Consider the following 23,666-nt stretch of genomic DNA (forward strand, 5'->3'; position numbering starts at 1 on the left):
CAATGAAACAAAATGGAGACCTCAGAAATAGGGCCACCTATCTATAATGATCTGATCTTCAACAAACCTGACAAAAACAAGCAATGGGGAAAGGATTCCCTATTTAATAAATTGTGCTGGGAAAACTGACTAGCCTTTTGCAGAAAACTGAAACTGCACCCCTTCCTTATACCTTGTAAAAAAATTCACTCAAGATGGATAAAGACGTAAATGCAAAGCCCAAAACCATAAAAACCCTAGAAGAAAATGTAGGCAATACCATCAGGGCATATGTATAGGCAAAGGTTTTATGATGAAATCACCAAAAGCAATTGCAATAAAAGCTAAAATTGACAAATGGGATCTAATTAAACTAAAGAACTTCTGCACAGCAAAAGAGACTATCTACAGAGTGAACAGACAGCCTACAGAATGGGAGAAAATTTTTGCAGTTTACTCATCAGACAAAGGTCTAATATTCAGAATTTATAAGGAACTTAAACAAATTTACAAGAAAAAAAGAAACGTCATCAAAAAGTGGGCCAGGGATATGAACAGATATTTCTCAAAAGAAGACATTTATGTGGCCAACAAACATATGAAAAAAAGCTCAATGGCACTGATTATTAGAGAAATGCAAGTCAAAACCACAATGATATACCATCTCACACCAGTCAGAATGGCAATTTTTAAAAAGTCAAGAAACAACAGATATTGGCGAAGCTGTGGAGAAATAGGAAGACTTTTGCATTATTTGGTGGGAATGTAAATTAGTTCAACCATTGTGGAAGACAGTGTGGCCATTCCCCAAGGATTTAGAACCAGAAATACCATTTGACCCAGCAATCCCATAACTGGGGATATGGCCAAAGGAATGTAAATCATTCTATTATAAAGATACATGCACATGTATGTTTGTTGCAGCACTATTCACAATAGCAAAGACGTGGAACGAACCGAAATGCCCATCAATCATAGACCGAATAAGAAAATTTGAAACATATACACCATGGAATACTATGCAGCCATAAAAAGCAATGATATCATTTTCTTTGCAGGGACATGGATGAAGTTGGAAGTCATCATCCTCAGCAAACTAACACAGGAACAGGAAACCAAACACCACATCTTCTCACTTATAAGTGGAAGTTGAACAATGAGAACACATGGACACAGGGAGGGGAACACACACCGGAGCCTGATGGAAGAAGGGTGAGGGACGGGGGAGAAGCAGAACAAATAGCTAATGCATGAGGGGCTTAAAACCTAGGTGGTGAGTTGATAGGTCCAGCAAACCACCGTAGCACAGCATATACCTATGTAACAAACCTGCACATTCTGCACATGTATCCTGGAACTTAAAGTTAAAAAATAAATAAATAAAATATAAAAATTTTTAACATTTAAAATATTTTTAAAAAGACTGGTGAAATCAACTTTGGAAGAGATTTGTCAGCAATTTTTAATAAAGGTTTCAATTTAGCTAAAGCCACATATTAATATACAAATGGAACAGTTCAACATGGTAGAGTAGCAAGGACATTGGCTTTGAAGTCAGAAGATATACACTTAAGAGCTGGTTCTACTAATTGCTGGCTGAGTGACCTTGTTAAGTCACTTATTCTGAGACTCAGCTTCCATACCTTTGAAATAGCACTAAAGATAACTTCTCTTCTTCCTGTCTCACAGGGATATCTAATCAGCAAATTAAGTAATACGGGATGGAGAAAAAGTTTTGTAAGCATAATAGTACACCGGCATATGTTATTGTATTATTAGCTATTATTTAAACTCTTTTGCTACTAGATGAGAATACAATCTTGTTAGAAAATATTCAAGAAGAGTCAATTATCAATGATAAAATTTCAGCTTAAAGGACATGAATGCTTTTTCAAAGGAATGATCCTGGGTCAGAAGTATTTAGTAACATCTTTAATGACACAGATGAATTTTAGGGGGAGCTCATTAAGTTACTAGTGGCACCAAGCTGAATTATCTTTTCCAACCTTAGCAACTTAGAAAAGATAATTATACTTTTAAAGGACCTTGAAAATAAACAGAATTAACGGAAATAAAAATTTAATCAGAACAAGTGAAAAAAGGAAAAGCAAACCATACAGAAATGATGTTAAAGTCATGGTCACAGGCAAATACAGCATAAACAAAAGACAGAATTACAGAGGATCATACATGAGTCACCAATGCCATGTTGATGTTTAAAAATGTGTTGATAATAAAGTGAAATAACTAGGATTTTAGCAAGTGGGAGTTACTAGACAGTCTTCCCACCATCCTTAGGATTTTATCATTTTGAAAAAAAAAAAAAAACTTATCAAACACCTACAGCATTCAAGGCGCAGTCATAGAGAAATGTGTCTGATCTGAAGGCTTAAATATGAAGTATGGGCTCCCTGGATGGGATCCCAAGAGAAGAAGCAAAATGATTCATAGTTTGCAAACTAAGGTCTCTGAGTAAAAGTTAAAAGGATTAGGTTTATTTAGAGTGGAGCAAGGGAAAGCAGGGATGTGGAGGTTGGGCGAGATTAGTAAGTATCTAAAATTACAAGAAACAACATATAGATAGAATAAGAGAAAATGCATGCATCTGTCCAGGAAGAGTTTGTCTTGGGCAACACCAAGAAGCTGCTCGCCTGAGCATTGTGAGAGTCGCGCCATTTTGCCCGAGAGGCTTCTTGTTACCAGCATCCTGGACAATTACAAGTTCAGTAAGTGCCATTTCACGTGGGTAGCAATGAAGTTTACATTTATTGAAACTTTTTGTTGCACCCAAATTTTTTTCCTAACTCAATTTATGAATGCTTTAGTGCTGTCAATATCTTTATCTCTTCTGATTTTTCCATATTCTATTACATTGTCCAAGACAGAGGCCTAGGAGTCATCCTTGATTTCTTCCTCCCACTTTCCTCCAAATGTTCAATTAAGCATGAAGTTTATTCTTGGTTACCTCCTAAATTCCTCTTAAAAGTTTTTGTCTTCTCTCCAGCACTGAGAGAATCTTAATTGTTCTTATTGACTCTTACCTAAACCATTGCAATTGCTTCCTAATTGGTATGTGTGCCTGGAGTTCTGGCCCTCCCAAACTTTTCCTCCATCTATACATCCCAGTGATATATTGAAACTATAAATCTCTACTAAACTGAGTTACTAAACAGTCTTCCCACCATGTTCAGATTGTGTTATTCTGAGAAACATTTATGAAACAACTGGATGCTTGGCACAGGTGTAAAGAAAAACTGTCTAATTTGAGGCCTAAACCCCAGATAAGGCCTTTCTAGGAGGATTCCAAAAGAAGCAAGAGTCTTCAATAGCTTCCTTTCACGAACAAAATTAAATTCAAGATTCTTGATGTTCAAACCCCTTGATCTGGCCCCTCCCAACACTCTGCTCTCAGCTCTTGCTTCTCTCATTCTTACACTTACACTCCAGCAACATGTTTTTCCCATCCCCTAATTTTGTTCCTGCAGTCCCTCAGCCTGCAAGACTCTTCTTCTATTCTTTGCTCGGCTTGCTCTTAGGGATCCTTACAGTTTCTGCCTGGAACGTCTTCTCTGGCCCCCTGAATTAAGATACTCTGTCGGGGTTCTACTGCCCATGGGTCTCTGTCTCTTAGTCACCTGTTAGTGTGACCATCTCCCATAGTGAGTGAGTACTTTGAGGACAGGGCCTTGGATGCATTCCTTGGGTCTCCTAAGCCCTTCTCAGAGTACCTGGTAAAGTGCATGCTGGATGAATTTTTAAGAATTTCTAAAAATTGAAGGAATGAAAGAATGAAACTATCATCAGTTATTTTGTAAAATGTTACCAAGTAATTTAAATTCTAGCAGAACCATAGTACCTTCATGTAAGGTGTGAAACCTTGATTTAACTGCATATATCTGATAAGTTACATTAAATTTTTTTTCATTTTCACCAGTCTAAATGGAGTTAGAATAAATGGCTGAGAACACGACAGATATCATTCTTGAATGCAAAAACAAGGCAAAGCACAAAATAAGATGACTACAGTGAGACGCTTTATTCTCCTTAGTTGAAAAGCTTAGAGTTGAAACTGGAGAAATATTAGAAATTGTACAAAATTAAAGTAAGATGGATTATTTTAATAGGATTAAACTTAGTAGAAGCCACTGTTTTTTATTTGCTACAAAATTGGAAGGTCTCACATCACTTGAGCTCTACCAACCTCTTTACTGTTACATTACCTTGCTCCACTTTCCCTGTGGCTGCCATGTACAATGTGAAGGTCATGCATTTGAGCACTCAGCCAAGGAGGTGATAGGGCCGAAGTACAGCCCACATGGATTCAACAATCCATGTGCCCTGGTGCAGTCTGCACCCACTTTGAGAAAAAGGTGCACAGAGACACTGAGTAAGCAAGCTGGGGTCTGACTCACTTCATCTCCTGTCCTGATGCCACATGGGCCTTCTCTCAGTCTCACCACAAAACCTTTCACGTATGCCTGTACCTCTGCCTGGAATTCTCCTTGTTCTCTTTAGCTCATTGTTCATACTTCAATTTGAACCCGCTTTCATCAGGGAAGCCTAACCTCTGTGACTGACTAGGACAGTGCTCCTGTAGTCAGTAAGCTTTCATCAAACCATAAACCTCCCTGTCACATTTCCAGGTTGATGATTGTACAATCACTAGATAGATGGCTCTCCCACTATATTGCAAGCTCTATGAAGACAAGAACGGAATCCATTTTTACTACTATTGTACCCCCCAGAACACATGGTATATGTTAAATAAATGATTGTGGAATTAACAAATTAATTCACACAGAGCACATGGGGCACATAAATTTTGTTGAATGATTGAACTGCTGTATTTCACTCTCAAGTGATTTAGCTGATATTAAAAATAAAATAATAAAAATCAAGTATAACATTCTAATTCCTCTACACATTTTGGATATTATTGGCTTTTGATTTGGCTTGTTTCTTCATTTCATAATGGTCTTCATCTTCATCTTCAAGGTTTAGTGTTAGGGGAATAAGTCAGTACTTGATTTTAGCATCTTAAAGGTCAGGAGCACAAAGTTTAGTTATTTAATCATTTGTCAAATCAGCAAAAATTTAATGCTTTCTATACATGCTTTCTATACAATTTGTTGGAATAAAAATGTAATGCTTTATTAAATAGTGAAGATAATATGAACTTTCAATAATGCAGACAGGTTGATTATAACTGTAAACCACATGCTTATATACTTTGGACTTTTACAGCTTTTAATTTATCGAAGGAAATAATTAGCACACTTTGTGGCAGCTAGTGATGGAATTTATTCATTTGGAAGGCCATGGGTTTCCTGTCATTAAAACTACATCATGTCCTTCCTTTTCTATTAAACTTCCACTGAGGGCAGTAAGAAGTCACTAAAAGGAAATGAAGAGTTTTTTTGGCAATGTTTTTGTACAATGATTTAATACTCTTAAAAGATAGCAAACCCATAATGTATGCCAACAAGTCTATTATATTAGATCAGGGGCCCAATTACCACATTATTTCCTTTATTTGAAGTTTCATCTGAGACTCAATTAACTGTGATTTGCAAACTCTTCTCAATAAATTTAGTTTCTTTTTACAGGTTAAGGCATTTTTTGTTGTTGTTGTTTTCATTAGTATGTTTCACTCTAGCAAAGGAATAGATTGAGATTCCATAACCACTGTATGCAGTTTTATATGTCAAAGGATATTACTTTCCTCTCCACATGATCAATGGCATCTCATTAGCCAGAGAATCATTGTAGTTAAAGCTCATACATTTTTTTTTTTTTTTCTCACTGAAAAGATTTTCAGTGAGATTAACTACTAATTCTAATTTTCTTCTGCTGGGATAGTACTAAGGTTTGATCTTGACTTTGTTCCAAATATTAGAACCATAGCTGTAAATAAATGCTCCCTAGTTTGGGAAGGTTTAAATGAAATCCTTGTTTTCCTAAGGCTTAAAATGGGCCTGACAGAGAGGCGGAATTAGCCTCTCTCGCCCCCAGAAGTGGGTGGTCCTTTGAAGCTATACTCAAGGTACGCTGTTGGTGGTTTAGTCTCAGTTCTCTGACAAAATCAGTGCAGGTGAAGAGGGCTTCACATAGTATGTGAAGGGTTGTTTGGCTTGACTATAAACAAACAGTTGGTGAAAATGCTTCAGACAAGTTCATAAAGTCCTTTTGCCTGGCACATGCTAAGAAACAAAAATGCCCTTAATTCTTAAAATCACCGAAACGGATAAAACCATGACACCCTGAAAAATTTGTTAATTCATAAGCAGAAGAAAAATTAAAAAATAAAAAAATAAATAAATAAAACTTCATATTTTCTCCCAGTCTTTAGGCTATCCCATTATAATTTTATCTGGAAAAGAACAATGTAGTTATTAACAGTACATCCATTTATTTTAGACTAGTTGTAGATTTACAGAAATGTTGTAAATAGAGTACATAGAGTTCCTTTCACCAAGTTCCTCCCATTGTTACCATCTTACAGTACATTTGTAAAACTAAGAAATTGACTTTAAGTATCAATTTTAAGAAATAATGAATAAAAAATAAAAATAAATTTGTAATGTTGTAAGTTGCTTTTTAAAAAAAAATGGCTTTGAGTCAGTACAGAGGACATTTTGCTGAATTTCTAAGGATAAGTCAATTTCAACACTGTTTTGTCTGAGCCACTTAAACCAGGTACTGATATTGCTGCCGAGTTTGCAAATTAAGATATAAGATCAGAGCTTGGTGAGATTGTCATATTGTCTCCTTTAATTTGGGAAAGTAGAACGAGGCTAGAGACAGACTCGTAAAACAGGCTTTACGACTCTCTTCAAGACAGATATAGAAGCCCACACTCCAATCCCTTCTCCCAGCTTCTGCAATCACATTTCCGCAGGAAGAAAGAAAAGGAATTAGAAACAGGATAATGTAGTCTTAAATCACCATTTTTAGCCTTTGCCTTCTTGTGGGAGCTCTGAATTTTTATAACATGGCCCTCATATTGTATAGTGTGACACAACAAAAAACACAACTTGACCCTTCCTCAATAAAAATCATTTTGTCTGACATCCTATAAACCCTGTGCATGAGTCTATCCTAAGCTCCAGTGTCTCCTCCAATTGGCAAAAGAAAACATTGTAAACATGTACAGTAAAGCTAAAGATCTCTTTCAGTGTAGTTTACAAAGAGCTAATCATTGAACATTTCTGGCTGGGTATCAATTCCTAATACTGAACCAGTTGAAAATGTGAAACATTGGGACATTAGAGATAGCCTTGAGTCATTTGAGTTGTCTCAGGATTCTTTATAAGTAGTCTTAAGAATTAGAATATTCAAATTGAAATATTCTTATTAGAATAAGAATGTAATGTGATCAAGTCTTTAGACCAAATCTGAACTTCACTAGTAACAGCCTGCTTCTAACAGAAAGCTGTGTATCTTGACGTCACTAGAAGTGGATGTTGGGTGTAACACATTACAGTGTTTTTCCCCAGAAAGCACAGAATAGCCACAAGCTTTCACCATCAACTCTTATCTTGGGCATCAGCAGTGCCAAGAAAACTAGCCCTGCGTGTCTGAATGCACGTGGGAGGGGATGCACAATCTCTACTCCCACTGACTTTGATAAGACAAGTCCTGATGAGATCAAGAGTTAGGAGGATTCATGACTCACAGCTAGTTTAGCACATATGCAGCTTCTCCAAGTATTTGCACTCTATAATGCCAACAAATGAATACAAAGCTAACATGAACACGAATATATGCTCTGACTCTTCTTAATAAAATATTTCATAGCACTTTGGCACACAATATACTGAGGTCTGCAAAATTTAATGAAAGTCAAAGATAATAGTCCAAGGTATTTTGCCCCTCATTTCCAAGTCCTATTTCTAAAGTCAGAAAGAGAGATTTTGCCCTTCAAAATGAAGAGAAATAATTATATGTTCTGTGATATAATTAAATACTACATCTAATTACCATGAGAATGTCGCTACCTAATGTAACCAACAAAGGCACCAATATGTGTTTTAAATGAAGACTTTAAACATAAGGAAATGCCATAATCTTTACTTTGTTCACGAGTTCAAATTATTAGGTTAATTATAATTAAATAAATATGTAATTATTTTACAATTAAAACAGTGTTAATCAAAGATAGGAAATTTGGGTTTTAAACCTCCTCTGCTATTCTAGATGTGTAGTCTCAGATGCATTCCCAAATGTTCTATGCCTCAGTTTTCTTCTCTGACAGATAGATGAAAAGAGAGGGAGAGACAAACAAAGAGACAGAGATATTAACAACAACTACTTTGAATTGCTGAAATTAAACCTAAATTTCCACCGTCTATGTACACTCAAATCAGATACTCTGCAGCAAAATCCTGGGACACAAACAAAAATTTCTTTTTTACTTCTATCAAGGGAAATAAATTAAGAAACTAAATCTAGTTTGATTTACACCGAAGTGTAAATTAACAAAAATGCAGGTTTCCTAAGCATTTTAGTCTTACATAATAATATAATACACTATAAAGCATATATGTTATGTTTACAATAGGTAAGTCTCTAAACTGACAAAAATGGATCAGTCTTTTTCTGAACTACGAAATACTGATATTTGCTATCTCTGAATACTTACGCATAGAACTCAGTGTTTTTAAGACTTGTAAAATATTTAAAATATGGAAATTAAAGTTCTTTTCACATAAACTGATGTGATCCACAGTTCCTAAAGTATGCTGTTTATCTGTCTTAAAGGAAAAGAAAACAGTCTTTCATCAATTATGGTTAAGGATCCCCAAACTGAAACACATGTGGCCGAACGCCATTCATGTCACCAGCCCACACCAGTCTGGTGGTGGGGGAGGGAAGGAAAAAGAGGAGATAAATGGCCTACATGATTGATTTCAACTAAGACCCAAATCTTGCAGAACAATTATTGGATTTACCACTGTTTGTTTTTGCAACATTTCGGAAATTGGCAAAAAAAAAAAAAAAAAAATGTTTACAAAGTCGAAGAGGCGTGTGGCAGCTAAGAAGTTGATTTCCTAGGTAAGTGATTTTTTTTTTCAAAAACTTCTTTTCTTAATTTACCTTAACTGGTACTAGGCATTGGAAATCATCCTTGGTGAAATTATCAGTCGTGAAATTAACAATGTGATGGTGCAAAATATTGTGCGAGTTTCCCAAATATGTGTGTGTGTGTATACATAAGATATATATTATTTCCAAGCTCTAGTATTATTTAGAAGGTTTTTTAGATTATCTGAGCTTACATGTACCTTTAATTACCAGACTTTAAAAAAAAAACAGAACGAATCCATTTTGTCCAAAGAGAGGGATTATGTCTAATTAATATATCAACATGTCTCTTTCTCCTAAAACTGACAAATGCTAAATGCTTTATCAGTCTGGCACCAAAAATGATGTTGTCTCTGAATTTTCCCAGACTGCCTTGTCTGAAAAGCTACATGAAAAGGTTTAATGATCATATATTAGGTGGGAACTTTAACCTTCTTTGTACCAGGTCAATTGAGTAGGTAATTGGAAAAGTCAGTTCCACTTGTAATGCATTCAGAAGAAAACTTACATTTACACAGAATGTAGTTTTCAGTCATAGAAATAGGGTGAGGCTCTGAAGAAAAACAAAACAAAATACAACACAATAATTTTGCTTATAGCTCTTCATTTATTTAATTGTATTAAGGTTAAAATACTAAAAAAAGAATAAAAGGCACAGAGCAGAAGAAAACCTTTTTATAAATTCTCTAGTCTCTTCTTCTGAAAATAGGAAAAATTAAATTTAGTTGAAAATTAATATAAATAATTTTTATTGAGAGTTGATTTTGTGCATGGCATTGTGTGAAACTTTTCACAAAAATAATCTCATAAAAATCCAGTAAAGTCTGGGTACGGTGGCTCATGCCTGTAATCCCAGCACTTTGGGAGACTGAGGCAAGGGGATTAAGAGGTCAGGAGTTTGAGACCAGCCTGGCCAACATGGTGAAAAACTCTCTCTCTACTAAAAACACAAAGTTAGCCTAGCATGGTGGCACATGCCTGTAATGCCAGCTACTCTGGAGGCTGAGGCAGGAGAATCATTTAAACCTGGAAGGAGGAGGTTGCAGTGAGCTGAGAGTGAGCCACTGCACTCCAGCCTGGGCAACAGGGTGAGACTCCATCTCAAAAAAAAAAAAAAAAATCCAGTCGAAGGGTTCTTTGATCATATGATAGGTAATACCTGCACAGCAAAGAAGCTAATAGTGTAGCCTTAGTGCCAGCTACCATGCTTTCAGCTACCACTTATTAGCTATCTAGCCTTGGGCAGATTAAACCACCTCTCACTGTGTCAGATTTATCCATCTCTGAAATGGAAATGATATCAGTGCCTCCCTCAGAGGAATGTTGTGAGGAACAGATACAATGGCTGGCATATGCATGCTCTACAGAAGTATTTTTGTTACTATTTTACAGACAATGAAACAGAGGCTAAAAGAGGCTTTACAACTTGCTCCAAATCACAGAGTTAAATGACAGGACAGAGGTCCGGGCATCTCTGTCCTCCAGGAGCCTATAGATAAGCAGGAAAAGCAGGAAGAGAAAGATGAGTGCACCGCTCTGACTGTTTTATGAGTGGGACATAGGGGCGTTCCAGTGTGCTGAAGAGTGAAGCAATAGAGGGGTTTTCGATTCAACAGGGACTGCCTGGAGGGAAGAAGGGGAGTTGAGGATATTTGCCAGACACAGGCACAGGCACAGTTGGTGCATACCGGGCCAAGTCACTGCAGACTTGGGAACTGTAACTGAAGGCAGCAGTCACCTGTAGTACTGACCACGTTTTCTCTGGGGCCATTGGAATGTTGCTGAAGCAAGCGATGGGATCTGAAAGGTGCAATTATCTTCTAAAATTTGTAGCATTTGAAAAACATACACCTATCATTATAGATGAGTTCCTTTATGTGTAATATATATGATAATTTGAAAACATATGAGAACAAGGAAATTGGGCTTCTTATGCTTTTCTATTTGGTGCTAATAAATACTGTTTAAAGTAGTCCGAAAGGCAAATTATGTTAATAGTAAAAGCATTTAGATTCCACTGTCTTTTATGACAATATTTTACTTGCCTTTATGACAATGTCTTTTACTTTTATTACAATCTGTTTTCAAATATTTAACAATTGAGAAAATTTTCTGGCTTGAAGGGTTCACAACTATGTAATAGTCCTCACATTCTTTAGTAAATATGACTAAATTAGTAAATATGAATTACATAATATACCAGACCCAATAACTGGCAACCAGACTGTCGAACTGTTAAAAGAAATAGAGTCTTTTATTGTTTTCATTGCTTTCATTGCTTTCAGGATACAAACAAAATTCCAACGTACAGCCAGTAAGGTCTGACATGGCTGGCAATCTCTAGTGCCACATGAAGCACCTTTTCATCCAACTCCCTGCAGCCTCACCATAGCAACCACCATTCCGTTGGAGGCCCTTTCCAACCACAGGGCCTTTGAACATACTATTCCCTCTGTTTGGAGCACTCTTTTCCCCTACCTCCACAATCCCCTGTCAGTCGTTCAGATCTCAGCTCAAGTGTCACTTGTTCAAGAAAGTTTTTTGCAAATCATCAGGAAAAACAAAACAAATAAAAACCTTCTAGGCTAAGTTGTTTTCTTCTGTTCCTTCTCCTGTTCCTCTTCTTTCTTTTTCTTCCTCCTGTTCTTCCTCTTCTTTCTTTTCTAATGTGTTCTAACAAAATCCTATCCTATTCCTTTTTTCATTCAGTAAACATGGACTTATAGCAATTATTTGGCTGCTCAATACCCTCCTATGCACTGAGAATATAACAGTGAAGAAAATAGGAACGCTCCTGATTCAAGGTCTCCTTCAATCATTTGAATCACATCTTCTCCTTGACTCGCTTGTAAGTTCCCTGGCATGCAGCAAGGGGCAATGTTGGTGTTATTCTCATTGTTGTTTCCCCAGAATCTTGCAGAGTCTGGCTCATAGGCAGTACCAAATAAACATTTATTCAATGCATTTAAAATGAATAAATAAGAATAAAATGTAAAGTTAACCTACATACTCTTAAAAAATGATTTAAGGGAGTATAAAACTACAAATCCAAAAAGCCTTCAAACCTAAGGCAAAGAGGACTGTACACTCACCTGAGGAGGCTCTTCCATATCCAGATCTTACAAGTATCCAAATCAGACACACGGTAAACTCTTATTCAACAGAAGCCAGAGGGAAAAATTCTGAGGCCTTAAGGGCACTAGGAAACACTGTTAAACTTTCCAAAAAGAAAGTCTGGAGACAGAGAGAAAGAGACAGATCCTCTAAATAATGTTTTCTGATAAAATATGCAACGATTAATTTATGGATTTTTTAATTCTTTTATTTTAAATTTTTACACATACAATATAATTGTATGTATATATGGGCTACATGTCATACTTTGATACAAACATACAATGTGTAATGATCAAATCAAGGTAATTAGGATATTCATGACCTCAAGCATTTATTATTTCTTTGTATTAGGGACATTCCAATTCCACTGTTGTAGTTATTTGCAAATATACAATAAATTATTGTTAACTATAGTTGCCCTGTTGTGCTACTGACTACTAGATCTTATTCCTTCTATCTAACTGTACTTTTATATCCATTAACTATCCCCTCTTTATCCCCTGTTCCCCACTATCCTTCCTAGCCTCTGGTGACTATTGTTCTACTTTCTCTCTCTAGGAGTTCAATTATTTTTAAACTCCCACTTAGGAGGGAGAACCTGTGAAATTTATCTTTCTGCACCTGACTTATTTCATTTAATATAATGTCCTTTACTGCCATCCATGTTGTTGCAAATGACAGAATTTCATTCATTTTGTGGCTGAAGAGTACTCCATTGTGTGGGTGTGTGTGTTTGTATGTGTGTATACACACATAATTTATCACATCATCAACATATTTTGAATATATATTTATATATAACACATTTTATTTAGCCATTGATCTGCTGATGGGCACTTAGAGTGATTCTATGTCTTAACTATTGTGAACAGTGTTGCAATAAACAGGAGACCACAGATACCTCTTCGATACACTGATTTTCTTTCTTTTGGATATATACATAACAGTGGGATTGCTGGATCATATAGTAGCTCTAGTTTTAATTTTTTGAGGAACCTCCAAACTGTTCTCCAAAGTAGTTGTACTAATTTACATTCCCACCAACAGTGTACAAGGGTTTCCTTTTCTCCACGTCCTTGCCAGCATTTGTTATTCCCTGTCTTTTGGATAAAAACCATTTTAACTGCAGCAGTTTAATTTAATAATTACTTGTTTGTCACCTTTTATGTGTTAGGCACTCTGTTGATGTTTCAGGAGAAACTGTGGTTTCAAGGAATAAAGCAACACTCCCTTACCTCTCTTTCTCTTAATTCTTAGCATGGATCCACCTTTATGGTTTATTACAGTATTGCAAACCTTCGCAAACTCCTGTCACAATGTCTGATACACAATAGATCAATGAAATATTTTGTTGAAAAATACATTGGCAGTCTCCAAATATAATGCTGGAACCTAATTTTAAGAATATTAAGAAGATTAATTCCAGAAATATTGTCAATTCATTTATCATTAAAGGTGTTTTCTCTCTCAGTGAATTTTTCTTCTCTGTTTAGGGATTTAAAGAAAAAATTTTTTTTGTCTCATACTATGAGGTAGCACAAGGGACTCCATGAAAAATCAGATACAGACCTCTTCTTTGATTGTCTTGCACACAGCCAGGCTCCATGGAGACATGAACCCTTTCTGACTGTCTTGACCCTTTGTTTCTTCCTTTATTCCAATCATGGGACTATGCCTGCCCTGGCTCAGGGATCAGTCACCCAGGAGTCCCAACAATCAGCTCTCTACTACAGAAGGAACACATGTTCTCCAGATTTGTGTTCTTTTAGAATCTTCAAATCTTAGTCATTACCTGTTCCATTTTTACTTTTGATAAAAATGAAACCAATCTGAATAAGGATGAGAAAGGAATATCAAAGAAAATCTCTAGACTTAAAATAAAATATTAAAAATGAATACTGCTTCTTGCTCTATCCCCAACTCATGGTCATATTCTTTTTATAATAAATAGATAAGCTGAGCAAAAAACACATTTCTCATGTGTATGCATATTTTGCTACTTGCATTTGTTACTATATTCAAAAATAATATTTTTTGAATTTATTTCTAAATAAAATAAACAAATGAGGACATATGAAAAAATCTAGTACAAAGAAAAATGAAAAATATTAAATTAGATTAATATTCATTAATTAGAATGAAGTTGACATAAAGATCATGAAAAAAGCGAAAACTGAATAATGAGTAAATAGCCCATAGAAAATATTATGAAATATACTTCAAATGAAATTCTGTTATTTGCAACAATAAGGAAGGCAGTAAAAATACTTGGTAGAACTATATCAAGTGCCAAAGGTCAGAATCAGACAAGAGACTCTCTGAGAAATGACAAGGCCTATTTACTGATGGAAGAGAAATCACAGATATTGTTAAAATTAAATTAATCAAGAAGGACAAAAAGCCAGTGCCAAAAACAGATGTGAGTTTTTTAAACCAGAAAGCAGACATGGAAAGTATGAAAATCAGGATCATAACAAGCATGGTAATGAAGAATACAGAAGCTAAAATACAAATACCTCCCTCATTCAAATCTAAACATTTCTCTATAATACATAGAGAATAAAATAAAAATAAAGTACCATAGGCAGAAACACAGCTCTAGAAAGAAATTTATTACTCTATTCTAGAATAAATATGCAAATTTTTGACCACATGGAATTTCACAGAAGTACAGAATTTGATTAGAATCATAACAGCTATTGCAACAGAATGTTTTTGTGAACACTGGTAGCATTAGAATAGTGTCTATATTGATAACATTCAGCAGTCTTCTTATAACTGGATTTTCCAACCACAATCTACATCAACGCCTACAGGAGATGAAGAATGAACTCATTTTTGATTTGTGTATGTGTGTATCTGTGTCTGTGAGTGTGTATGTGTGTGTTCAGTTTTTAATTTAAATATATTCACTTGAAAGTTTACTTGATAAGCTAATTTCAAGTTATAAAAAGGTCACTTCTGAAATCATAATAAAAATGTGCCTGATGATTCTCCAAGAATACCACTAAACGTATCTTTTTTTGCACTTTTAAAAATTATTCCCTTGGCAAATTTAGAGATTATCTTTTCCACTTTTCCTTGAAGTTGACTACCTTCTTACTTGGGTAGAAAACCCTCCGCATTATATTTCATGTATTTTCTGAAAAGGGAGGCAGACTTGGAATAGGTTAAATCTATACATGTACTGATTTATAGTAATTGTGATTAAAACTTCTAAAAACTCATGTATTTTGAATAGGATTTTAATGTATATTTTAGAAAGAATCATTCAGTTAGCATGAAACAAAAGAAAGAAATGTATTTAATACAAACGCAAGTTTAAGAAAAAAAGATTGCTTCACAAAATAAATTCTGGAGTATTTAATAATAGAGATAGTATATATTAGATCAGACCACATTGGTCTTGCTGTATTAAAGTAAAAATATCTTCATATTTAAGTAGAGAGGAGTTGACAAGGAAATGAGAGTAGGGACCTAACTTATAAATTTTGTGAGTCTCAGTAAAAAGACCAGAATGTTTTCAAGTTATTGAATGCAACTCATAGACTGAGCCAAAGCTTGTGAAACTTCCATGAAAGTGAAGTTCTCTAAGTCAATTCTTAATAAAACAATAAACAAAACAGAGAAAGGAGTATTTAACCAATATTAGCATAAAAGCAAATAGACTTTTCTAACTTCAAAAATCACCTTTCCCAGTAGTTTTTACTTAGAACAATTGACATATGGAATGAAAATGACTTTTATCACTTACTACAGGAGAAAGAAAAAAAGATTGAATATACTATCACTTGACTGAGAATTGAAGAGTCAAAGAATTCAAAAATGCCATAATTTTCATTTCTTAACTAATTTCTTTCCATTTGCTCCAGATACTACTGCACGTATGAGAAATTATAGGAGATTCATTCAAATGTTCCTTCATTATTCATCAATGACAGATGAGCTACAGGGACATAGCAGAAAGGATGTGGTAAATCTGAGAGAATCATAGATTTGTAGAGGATACAAAAATAGCACACAGCGTTCCAGAAAACACAGAACAGGTCAGGTCTGACTTGGATCCTTTAAGCTGCCCTCAACACGCAAAAAAAGATATACATGTACTTACCACTTACAGTCCTGTTTTGAACCAAATTGGGTTGTGTTTTGCCTTCTGGTCAGTCTCACATTTTTATTGCCATCTCACTATTGCCATCATTTTCTTAGCCATGATCTTGGCTCTGTGGAATATAAATCTGGGCAATATAAATCTGGGCAATTTTACAGCTATGCTTACCTAGATCATGTCTGCAAATAGCCTTTAGATTTGTCTTCGCCTAGGGGACCCTGCCTGTCTAACAGGGCCCAACAATGGCAGTCCTACCATTTATTTCTTTATCAAATATTTATTGAACATGTATTAGGTGGCAGGCACTCTTCTAGCCACCAAAGAAACAAAAGCACCCAAGTCATATTTAAAACAGACTAACTATAGAATTAGAGCAAGAACTAAAATTAAATATCTATAGATTTCTTGTCAACACCTAGACTTAATTCACTTCTTCTATCCTATGTGTTCAATAGAAAAGTAATATTTTGAAAGTGGTTTGCTGACCATTTCTCAAGAACACAGATAAATATTGATTGTGAATACTAAAATAATAGTGAGAAGTGTTAACCAATGTGTTCTCTCATCCCCCCACCCCACCCACCTCGCCCCAATCCAGAAGGCTAGATTATTTCACTTTGGTAGCTTAACAGAGAGATCCCAGTAGATAAAGGAAAGTTGATTCTTGACTTTTGAACTTCAAAAGCTGAAGTCTTGTCATGCATACCCACATGTCTGGAAATAAAGATAATATTAATGATATATTTACAAAATGAAAATGTCTTTGGTAATATTATGCATGAGTTGCCCAAGTTTCTAGACCTTATGGATACCTTGGAGACTTAAAAGATTGTTTACTAAGCTGGATGTTTCTCCCTTGCCTTAGGAGAGGTAAAATCCCTGGATGAAAATAATGAGATGTTCAGTTAAAAATAATACAGTAAGATGCTGATGAATGATCTTAAATAAGGTTTGAGATATCTGACACTAGAGGATACCTGTGCTTAACTTTATAGGTGAAGCCAAGAGGGAGGGCATGACTCAAGTTGTCAGGATTTTTGATTCTTTTCTATTATAAGGTAAAAGCAGTGGATTAAAATGGTGGCATGATGTGATTTGGAATAGAAGACTTGACATTGCTCTATGGATATAAACTTGGAGACCAGGGTAGACTGAACTCAAGACTCTGAATTTACTGAGGGAAGTGCCAGTGAGGGGAGTAAAGTTTACCTTGAGTTGACGATTATTTAATTTCTTCCATGAAGTGAAATAAGTGCAATGTAAAGTTGTATTACAGAAAAATAGGCCAGGCATGGTGGCTGACGCCTGTAATCCCAGCACTTTGGGAGGCCGAGGCAGGTGGATTACGAGGTCAAGAGATCAAGACCATCCTGGCCAACACGGTGAAATCCCGTCTCTACTAAAAATACAAAAGTTAGCTGGGTGTGGTGGTGCACGCCTGTGGTCCCAGCTACTTGGGAGGCTGAGGCAGGAGAATCACTTGAATCCGGGAGGCAGAGGTAGCAGCGAGCTGAGATCACACCATTGCACTCCAGCCTGGCAACAGAGACTCCATCTCAAAAAAAAATAAATAAATAAATAAATAAAAGAAATAGAAAAAGGAAGTTATACCTGAGTTTGTGGTCTGAAATAGCATACCTACAACATGCAGTAAGAATCATGTTACACTGCACAAGACATTTATAGCTGAATGAAAAAGAGAATTTACAATAAAATGAAGAATTCATACAAACCTTAAAGAATGAGGCATCTGTAGGTGCTAAAAGACCAAAAGTTAAATTAAAAAATGATAACAATAAAGGCACACTAAAATTAGTGCATATTTTTTGGTGATATAGATACAAACTCCCACAATAATTCGATTTTTATTATAAATAAATAATAGAAAATACATACAAATCTGTGTGTATGAAAATGTTTATTATGGCATTATTTATAATTACCTACAAATTGAAGCACTATGGATATCCAGCAACAGGGAGCTCAATTTCTGTTTCTAGTGAGGTATTATATATACAAACATTAAAAATTATGGGTTTTAAAACTGTGAGATGTCATGGAAAACTATTTATTAAAGAAAGTAGTTGAAAATAGAATAAAATATATACTACATATATATGAGAGGCAAAATACATATTATATATTTATTATATATATATGTGTACATATATATTTACTATGTATGTGTACATATATATTTAAATTACTTTTTTATTATAACCTTATTTCCATCTATTTTTTATTTTTCCAAATTTTAGTATCTCTCCCCATACAGACACCATTCCAAGCCTATTACTTTATGTTTTCATCATTAGGCCTTCTCTTGACATTAAGTGACAATACTATAGAAATATTAAAGATGTAGCTAACCCATAATTTTACGTAATTTTTTAACTTCATATTCAGTATCCTCCTTAATCACAAGTGGTATTGGCTACAGGAATGCATTACTGCACCACTTTAGTGACACTCAAATCTATTGCTTCAAACCAGTACTGTAGAATGCTTTTTTACACATAAAATTTAGATTTTTTTAAATCTCCATATGAAACATGCTGAAATTGCCTATGTAAAAACCTTGCTAAGCCTAGGCCTATGCAGTCAACATACAGTTCTAAATATCATAAACACATTCTCCCATTTAAAAAGGGGAGCAAATGCTGTGTTCTTGAAATTAAATAAAAGCCACCATCAGTATCTTCAATAGGGTAATGAAATAATTTGTTACGAAGTTCTAATAAACCTTTAAAGTGTATTTACAGTTTGAAGATTAGGCAAAATAAAGCCCACAGAAAACAAATGCACAATAATTTGAACCCGGAGTGATGACATTTAATGTCATTCAAGACAGACTAATCTTTGTCAAGAGAAAAAAATTAGTTTTACATAAATCTGAATGTTCTTGAATGAATGCTGGTTCAAAAACTTGATAAAAAATATTCAACCTTATATAAATACAAGAGCTTATTGTTGCTTAAGATCTTATGAAGGAAAAACATGTTTTGAATGATTTAATTGTCAGTACCATGAATTCAGAAGCAACTATACCATTTTTCCTTGGGTTAAAAACATGTTTTTAAACTTAATTTTTAAAAAATCTCAATTTTTGCTGGGCACAGTGGTGCATGTCTTTAGTCACAACTAATCACTAGGCTGACTCAGGAGGAAAACTTGAACCCAGGAGTTCAAATCTAGCCTGGACGACATAACAAGACCCTGTCTCTTTAAAAAAAAAAAAACAACTAATTTTTAAAGTACATATTTATGTAAGAAATATTTAAAGATATATAAAAGTAAAACTAAAATAAAAATGATTCATAATACCACAACAAAATAGTTGATGTTAACATATTGCCTTATATTTCTAGAGGTTTTTCAAAATTTTCTGAAGTATTAAATTACACTATGCAAACAAGTTTATAAACATTTTAAAGACATCATAAAAGTATTTTCACATATCACTTATTTTTCAGGTTTATTTTTATGACAACATACTTTATATGATATAAATACCTATATAATTTATTTAATCAATAGGCTACATTGAGACATACAGGATGTTACCAAAATTCATGTTTCAAAAAAATAAACATTTTTATGGTTTGGTTATGGTAATAGTTAATTGAAAATAGAAGGCAATTATTTTCATTTCCTTTATATCATTCAAAATGTCAGACCTTTAGATAAAGCATTATTGAAATGAAATAAATGCCTATAAAACATATTTTGTTAATTATTTTGTCATTCGAGACTCAATAATAAGTGATAGTTATGATGCATTGAGGACCGTTTTTTAGCCATTTATTTGTATACGTGTGACCACTACATTCCCCAAATTGTTGGTCCATAAACAGAAGCCTACCATTATCTTCAGAAAGAACTTTTGTAAGATGAAACTTTATTCTAGCTCTCCAGTGGATTTGACGTACACAATTAAATGGGTCCCATATAAAATTAAAGTTTTTCCTACAAATTTTACTAATTCCTATGAGGAAGTCCATAAACCAGAAGAGGAAAGTATGGAAGAAAATTGTGATAAAGGGCTAAGTGTTTTCTTTTTAAGATGATTTTTTAAGTAAAGAAAAAAGGGCTAACAAAGATGGCAATTGACTCTTAAACCTCTATGTCTCAACTTTCTTTTCACTTCAGTCTGAAAATTTGACTTTCTACTCAAAATTTTTAAATGATTTTAGTTCCATTACTATGCCATCACAGTTTTTAGAATATTGGAAACAGTAATGGGCAGGACTGTCCCTAACAGCAGAGTCCAAGTAATTCACATCGTCCATTTTTCCACCAGACTTTCAAGGCAAACCCCAGTCTGGCACCTTTGTCATGTCCAATCTACGGCGCCAGCTTCGTCCCTTAGGCACACTTCTTCATTCTCCCCCAAAAGTCTATTTTTTCAAATGCCAAGTAGTGTGAATGTTTGCTATGGCAATAATTAAATACACATGTTCTGCTTCTCTTTCTCCAGTGTTTCCAAGATAAGTTCAACCCCCTTCTAACTCTTCAGCCTTCACACCCTAGACATACATCTAAGACACCACAAATTTGCAAACTACTAAATTTAATGAAGAAACAGCAGGTAGAAGATGAAAGCTGTTGCTGAGGAAATACGAACCTAAAGACCCCACTTTTCCCCTACCCAGGAAAGTTATTAGTGTAGACTCAAGGAATTTAAAATAGAAGAGAGTTTAGGAATGACAGTAATTGAAAAGGTAGGAAAGGTGCTATGGTTTGAATGTATCCTCCAAAGTTTATGTGCTGAAAACTTAATCCCCAGTGCAACGGTGTTGAGAGGTGGAGCTTTTAAGACGTGATTAGGTCATGAGAGCTCTGCCCTCATAAATGAATTAATGTAGTTATCACAGGAGTGGGTTTGTTATTTTGAGAGTGGTTTTGTTATTATGGGTTTTTTATAAAAGGAGGTTCAACCCTCTCTTGCTCTCTCTTTGTGTGATGCCTTTTACCATGTTATGATGTAGCAAGAAGGCCCTCACAAGATACCAAATCCTCAATCTTGGATTTCCCAACATCCAGAACCATGAGGCAGATACGCTTCTGTTGTTTATAAATTACCCAGTTTGTTATATTCTGTTGTTACAACACAAAACAAAGACAAAACGATTATATGCATGGCCCCTTCCATCTCTTCAGTAGGTTCCACATGGAAAGGGGGTGGCTAAGAGAATCTCACTGGATATTGGGGACTGACACTGAATATAAGAAACTAGTCTCTGCTTCTTGTTTCTTTTGCTCAGCCAACCTTACCCAGCACTGCCAGATTTCATAGAGGTAGCATGTGGCATAGCAAGATGGGAGAGAGTACAGCTCACCCTCGGTTCCCTAGGGTGCCGTGTTTGGTATGGTGGTAATTCCTAGGTCTCTTGTGGGCCTAGAGAAGGCTATAGAAGGTAGTAGAAGGAATAAACTGGCCTGACAGCACCCAACTCCCCAAAAATGCAATACTGCAGGGTAAAGTTACCTCACCAGTATAGTCTGTGGGGTGTAGAATGGATCCCCCCCCCCCATTGAACAGTACACCACTGTGCCTATATAGGATCATCCACCACAGAAGCCACAAAGGTGGGATGGTGAGGTGGCAGCCATCTGGGTGCTCTAGGAATATCTCATGTAGCAAATTAAATGAACTCAAATCACACATCATCTACAGTGAAGGAGCCAATTGAATATCAAGAGCTTTCTAGTCTTTCCTCTGACCTGCACCTGGCCTTGTAGGCACATGTTTTGCCCACCTCACCTTCATCCCTGTCTTCTCTCCCTTTCTGGTCACTTTGGGATTATTCCCACATGGACCCTGTCAAATTAGTGATAAGACAGAGAAAAGGTTAAGACAGACTTTGACAACAAGACAAAGCTCAGATAAGGAACTGTGAACAGACAGATATTTTTCTCCTCGGACTGAATGGATGGAAATTAGTCTAATTGGACTGAATAGTTCACCCAAATAATATTGTTTAAATCAGAAGAGATTAAAATACTGCAGATCATCTCTACAATTTCTACTGATGAGCAGAAATGAAGGCTTGTGCTGGACAGTCTTTAAGTTATCCCTCACGATGCCTGCCTCCTGGTGTTTATGCCTATATGATTCCCTCCTCTTGAGGGTGGGTAACTTGTGACTTGCTTATATCCAAGAGAATATAGCAAAGATGAGGGAGTGTCACACTTATGGTTATGTTACATTATATGACTAACTTGCTAGCAGATATTTTAGAGTATCTCTTTTCTTCCATTTCTGGTTTTGAAAAACCAAGATGCCATGAATCCCATAGCCAGAAGGAATTGAATTCTGCCAATAGCCTGACTGAACTTAGAAGTGAGCTCTTCCCCAGTCGAGCCTCCAGATGAGAAACCAGTCATGGGCTATACCTTGATTGAACCCCATAGAAGACCCAGAAACCTGCTCCCACAGAAATTGTGCAATAATAAATGTGTGTGGTTTCAAGCTGCTAAATTTGTGATTTGTGATATAACATAGACTCCTGACCCACAGAAATTGTGCAATAATTAAATGTGTGTAGTTTCAAGCTGCTAAATTTGTGGTTTGTGATATAACATAGAGGAAAACTAATACAAGGCTCATAAACAAAATTTAATGTAAATTATAATAAGAATAAGAAGTTACTTTTTACCTATACCTAACCTATTTTTCCAATTTATTACCACTAAACTATATTTAATTCTGCCTTTAAACCTTTGGTTGAACTGTTCCTGCATTCCTTCTGCCTATGCATACTTCATAGTTCCAAAATACCCTAGCCATCCTCAAATATCCCTAATAACACCTAGTAACACTACCCTTCCCAGAACTCCTGATCCTCCAATATAAAATTGAATAGCAGTTGTGTGAATGGATATACTAAGCTCATTCCTAATGTTAGGGAGAAAGTATTCAAACATATACCATTGAGAAAGATGTTAGCTGCAGATTTTCACAGATGCTTTTTTAAAAAACTCAGATTGCAGAAGTTGTCTTCTTTTCCTAGCTTTTCTAGAATGTTTATTATGAATGGTTATTGAGTTTTCTCAAATGCATTTTCTGCACTTTTAAGGTGATATTTTGCTTTTGCTTTGTACTCTGTCAATGTGTCCAATTATATAGATATATTTTCAGATATTGACTCAACCTTGCATTCCTAGGATAAACTTCATTGGCTAGGTTAAATTGATAATATTTTGGAGTATTTTGGGTCTACACTTATGGGGCTATATTGGTCTGTAACATCCTTTTTAAAAAATGTATTTGTGGCTGGGTATGGTGGCTCATGCTACCCAATCCCAGCACTTTGGGAGGCCAAGGTGGGTGGATCATGAGGTCAGGAGTTCAAGACTAGCCTGACCGGCCGGG

Source organism: Papio anubis, chromosome 3, assembly GCF_008728515.1.
Source record: "Papio anubis isolate 15944 chromosome 3, Panubis1.0, whole genome shotgun sequence".
Lineage (NCBI taxonomy): Eukaryota > Metazoa > Chordata > Mammalia > Primates > Cercopithecidae > Papio > Papio anubis.